Consider the following 6,000-nt stretch of genomic DNA (forward strand, 5'->3'; position numbering starts at 1 on the left):
CCACTACACCACCGTGCCATCCCCCAAGAGGTGTCTTTTCCTATTAAAACAGTCTTCAGTCGCTGATCAAAAAGTCCAAACCAAATTAGAACCCAATCAATAAATCGGAGTCCAAATATTAAAAAGTCAATTTGGGCTAATTACTGATAAAATCAGTACCAGCATTTATAACTGACAAAAAAAGAAGACAAAGATAGATAGATAGAAGATGAATCCTTCAACCATGTTATGAGCATCATTGTTGCATAGTTTGTCCACCAGAGGGCACACTGCAACTCCACTGTTGGCAATACACTTGTTTGGAAGACCACCAATCACAACAATCAGCTGACCCAAGCAGGGTCCAGCAGGGAAGCCCATTATTTTTTTTTTAAAATAAACTATTTTTGATGCTCATATGGCAGTCCCACACAAAACAAGTGCACACACAAACCTTCAACTTCCTTTAACATTCATTACTTGTAGCACGCTACAGTTTATAATGGATCTAATTTTTTTACTTCTTATCTCATTATCTGTAGCCGCTTTATCCTGTTCTACAGGGTCGCAGACAAGCTGGAGCCTATCCCAGCTGACTATGGGCGAAAGGCAGGGTACACCCTGGACAAGTCGCCAGGTCATCACAGGGCTGACACACATGCCGCTTTTCCACTACAAACGCGGCCGAGTTGGGCTGAGCCGTGCCATGCTGAGTTGGGCTGAGTCGAGCTGAGTGGGGCTGTTGGAGTTGCTTTTCGACTACAACCGCTCTGAACCGTGCTGGCTGGAAGTGGGTGGACACATTGGGTGGAGTTAGTGAAAGTGGGTGGACGTCAGGTGATGTCGTTAAAGGGATAGTTCGGGATTTTTGACATGAATCTATATGGTATCCCCGTCAGCAGTGTCGTGCATCCACACTGACTTACCCCCGACAGTGTTCTGTGAGCCTAGATATTGTACAGTGTTGGTCAGTGCACAAGTAGTTCCGGCAGGTTTCCTGGGGTCTGCAAAGTAACACATTTTTCTTCTCAAAACAGCTCGTGTTCGAATGAGTGATTTATTAGCATAACAAAACCCTTGTAGTCCAAAAAGTCACACCTTGTAATTGCTTGGGGCTACTTTCTCTCAATAGCGATCAGTGCGCGCTGTCACTGTTAACAGTTGTGTGCGAGCTAGCCAACAACTTTCATTAGTTGTTCGACAGTGTTTAGCAGCAACAAATTGCTTTCCTCCTCAGTATACAAGTGCGCTTCCATGGCAGGGAAAAAGAAACTACCACTGCTGCCTATGTAGTGCCCTATTTATACAAATAGGAGTCATTCAGGATTCAGCCATGTTTTTGCTCCGTGTCATGGCTGAATCCTGAATGACTCCTATTTGTATAAATAGGGCACTACATAGGCAGCAGTGGTAGTTTCTTTTTCCCTGCCATGGAAGCGCACTTGTATACTGAGGAGGAAAGCAATTTGTTGCTGCTAAACACTGTCGAACAACTTTGGCTAGCTCGCACACAACTGTTAACAGTGACAGCGCGCACTGATCGCTATTGAGAGAAAGTAGCCCCAAGCAATTACAAGGTGTGACTTTTTGGACTACAAGGGTTTTGTTATGCTAATAAATCACTCATTCGAACACGAGCTGTTTTGAGAAGAAAAACGTGTTACTTTGCAGACCCCAGGAAACCTGCCGGAACTACTTGTGCACTGACCAACACTGTACAATATCTAGGCTCACAGAACACTGTCGGGGGTAAGTCAGTGTGGATGCACGACACTGCTGACGGGGATACCATATAGATTCATGTCAAAAATCCCGAACTATCCCTTTAAGCGGAGCAAACAGTGACATCAGTGATCTTTTAAGCGGTAGTCTCATGACCCGGAGAGTAAACAATAAACATGGAGGACATGGAGTCGTTAGTGTTGCTGGTCTTGGTGCTGTGGCTTGTTGTCACCGACAACGCCAACAGATACTGGCAAGAGTGTATAGATGAGACGAGGCACATAAGGCTTTAGAAATTCTCGTAATTCTTCTTCTTCCGGGTTTACAGATCCCAGCGTGCTCGCGGGGCGTGTGTGGGCATGTGAGGACACTCCTCCTCACCAATCAGTGCACAGGGGAGTGTCTGCTCACGCCCCCAGCCTCACTCAGCTCGGTTTGGCTCGCTTCAGCCCCACTCCAAAACCGTGCGAGTTTTGGGTGCTAAGCAGGGCTGAAGCGAGCTGAAAAAGGGTAGTGGAAAAGGGCCAATAGACACAGACAACCATTCACACCTACGGTCAATTTAGAGTCACCAGTTAACCTAACCTGCATGTCTTTGGACTGTGGGGGAAACCGGAGCACCCGGAGGAAACCCACACGGACACGGGGAGAACATGCAAACTCTGCACAGAAAGGCCCTCACCGGCTACGGGGCTCGAACCCGGACCTTCTTGCTGTGAGACGACAGCGCTAACCACTACACCACCGTGCAGCCCATAATAATAACAACAACAATAGCTGATGTATCATTGCACACCATCATCAGCAACCAGAGGAGGCTGTTCAGTGACAGAATGCTCCTTCCCAAGTGCAGGACAAACAGACTCAAAAACTCCTTTGTCCCTCACGCCATCAGACTGTACAACTCCTCTCTGGGGGGGAGGGAGGAGGGGTAACAGGAGGACAGAGGACGGGAAGGAGCAGTAGCCGAGCCTAACAATAAGCAATACCGGACAATGTGCAATATAAAAGTGCAATATCTTTCCTGTCCCCCCCCACACACACACTTACCCTAACCCCACTTTTCCCCCCTTCCGCTCTTCCCCATATCTTATTCTTTTATATTTGTATATGTAAATACTTAATTTATTTTAAGTTATCTAGAAGTTTTTTCTCTATTTCTTTTCTCTGTTTATCTGTAACGATGCTGCTGGAATCTTAATTTCCCTGAGGCAACCCTCCTAAAGGGATCAATAAAAAAAAAAAAAAAAAAAAGTTTTATCTAATCTAATTATCAGATTTTTAAGTCCTCAAATATAGAAATTGGTATCAGTCTTAAAAATCCTATATGGGCCAGGCTCTAAAACAAGCCTTACGTAGAACCCTGTAGCAGAGTGTTTCCCCAATCAGTGAGGATTTCAGGCAGAATTCTTAATTATTTAAAGAACCCTTGAAGAACCCACTTGTTTCATTTGGGTTCCCTTTCAGCAAAGGTTCCCTGTAGATCTCCTTTAGGAATCTAGAACCATTAACCGTTTAAAAAAAAAAAAAAAAAAAAAAAACACCATGCATTTAAAAAGTGTGTAACTCATGGAACAAAAAGTGTTGATTAGACTTAATAATTCATTCCTCTGTGTAAACCTTTAAAGACTCTGGAGAACCCAACAACTGGGAATTTTCCATTCAGAGAAGCTTTAAGGTTCCCTTTTCAGGAAGTGATTATCCCTTCACCATCCAAAGAACCCAGGAAACTTTTTGGTTTATTTTTTCTGAAAGTGTAGGCACTCTGATGAAATATCAATCATGATGTCTGATCAAAGATTTTGGGACTTTGGTTCTTCATGGGTTTCAACTCGACACTCAAGACGGTTCCTTAAAAGGTTTGGATGGTTCACGCTTTCTCTATTTCACATGGAGTCGCTGTGAAAAGCTCCAAGTAGGTGCGCGTGTCACTGATCTGCTTGTGTGTGTGTTTTTTTTTTTAAATACAACATCATTACAAGGCTGGTTTGAAGGAGGAACGCAGGATTTAGGGCAGTTCTTTTGGGTCAGCGCTTGTGATGGTACTGCAAATAAGAGCTGGGCTGTGTTCCAAATATCTCTCTCACACACACACACACACACACTTACTAGTGGTGCATTATGATACTACAGTATTCAGTTCTGTAATACTTACACACACATATACAAAGTGTTCTAAAAGTCCAGAATTACAAACTCAAGATCTTTATCTGACTTTAGACTTTTTGGTTTAGATCTTGAGAACTAAAAGCATCTTGATCCATCAAAACATCTGGGCTGCGAGTTTAAATCAGACGTCTGGGCCTGTAACTGCAGGTTATAAGTTTAAATCTCAACACTGACGGAACTTGAGGGGCTTGAGCCTCAAACTGCTCACAGTGTGCGCTCAGGTTTTATTTAAAAGACTTTAAAAATGTAATTTCAGACCCAATTTGCTGTTACGATGAACCAAATAAGTCTCTCACACACACGCTTCACTTTGGATAAATTAAAGTCATAAAAATATTCCCCAAATCGACACATCCATGTACGCTAACTCAACAAACCGATATCCAACGTTAGCCTCCGTTTAACCCCTGCCAAAAATCCAGATAAATTTGGATGACAAATAAAAATCAATGTAAAATGATATATTAAGACTATAACAAACTATAAGAGGACCCACAGTCACTATAATAGTTTATAAATAAATCTGAACGCTAATTCATTGTGAATTAGCATGAATTGGATGCAGTTCCACCATATCGCCAATAGGCGGAGATTCTCAAAAAAGATTTTCACAAGGTTTGTAACAGAGCAGCCCAGTTTACAGGAGTTAGAAACCAAATAATACCAAACAAGTCACACACTTAACTTTTGGTTAAATTAAATTAATTATATTTCCACACATCTCTGTGTATGCTAGATCCACAACTATAGGATGGAGTTTACCTCTGTTGCTCGGAACTATGCCAAAAAGCTAAATGTATTTGTATTTAAGACAAATCAATACTTATCATCTGTAGCCGCTTTATCCTGCTCTACAGGGTCGCAGGCAAGCTGGAGCCTATCCCAGCTGACTACGGGCGAAAGGCGGGGTACACCCTGGACAAGTCGCCAGGTCATCACAGGGCCGACACTTATGCCGCTTTTCCACTACCAACGCGGCTGAGTCGGGCTGAGCCGTGCCGTGCTGAGTCGAGCTGAGTGGGGCTGTTGGAGTTGCATTTCGACTACAACCGCGCTAAACCGTGCTGGCTGGAAGTGGGTGGACACATTGGGTGGAGTTAGCGAAAGTGGGTGGACGTCACGTGATGTCATTAAGTGGCGCAAACAGTGACATCAGTGATCTTTTAAGCGGTAGTCTCACGACCCGGATAGTAAACAATAAACATGGAGGACATGGAGTCGTTAGTGTTGCTGGTCTTGGTGCTGTGGCTTGTTGTCACCGACAACGCCAACAGATACTGGCAAGAGCGTATAGATGAGACGAGGCGCATAAGGCTTCAGAAATTCTCGTAATTCTTCTTCTTCCGGGTTTACGGTGTTTACAGATCCCAGCGTGCTCGTGGGGTGTGTGTGGGCATGTGAGGACACTCCTCCTCACCAATCAGTGCACAGGGGAGTGTCTGCTCACGCCCCCAGCCTCACTCAGCTCGGTTTGGCTCGCTTCAGCCCTACTCCAAAACCGTGCGAGTTTTGGGTGCTAAGCAGGGCTGAAGCGAGCCGAGTCATGCTGTTCTAAGGTAGTCGAAACGCGAGCCGTGTTGGGCTGAAGCGAGCTGAAAAAGGGTAGTGGAAAAGGGCCAACAGACACAGACAACCATTCACACTCTCATTCACACCTACGGTCAATTTAGAGTCACCAGTTAACCTAACCTGCATGTCTTTGGACTGTGGGGGAAACCGGAGCACCCGGAGGAAACCCGCGTGGACACGGGGAGAACATGCAAACTCCGCACAGAAAGGCCCTCGCCGGCCACGGGGCCCGAACCCGGACCTTCTTGCTGTGAGGCGACAGCGCTAACCACTACACCACCGTGCCGCCCCAAATCAAGACTTATAAAATGTAAATCTGGGATAATTAAAACTTATTTAGAACCCATGGACACACCATGAACGTTTCTATAAATAAAAATATAGAAGTAAATTCACTGTAAATTAATTTTAACCCGATGCAGTTCCACTACATGGCCACTAGGCGGAGACGCTTTCTTGTACTATTAGGATTTGCACATGGCCCATAAGAAAGCAATAATGAAGCGCCGCCTAATGGTGATCTCATGGAACTGCATTGAGTCCAAGGACGTTTAAAGCGAA

This window comes from Neoarius graeffei, chromosome 18, assembly GCF_027579695.1.
Source record: "Neoarius graeffei isolate fNeoGra1 chromosome 18, fNeoGra1.pri, whole genome shotgun sequence".
Lineage (NCBI taxonomy): Eukaryota > Metazoa > Chordata > Actinopteri > Siluriformes > Ariidae > Neoarius > Neoarius graeffei.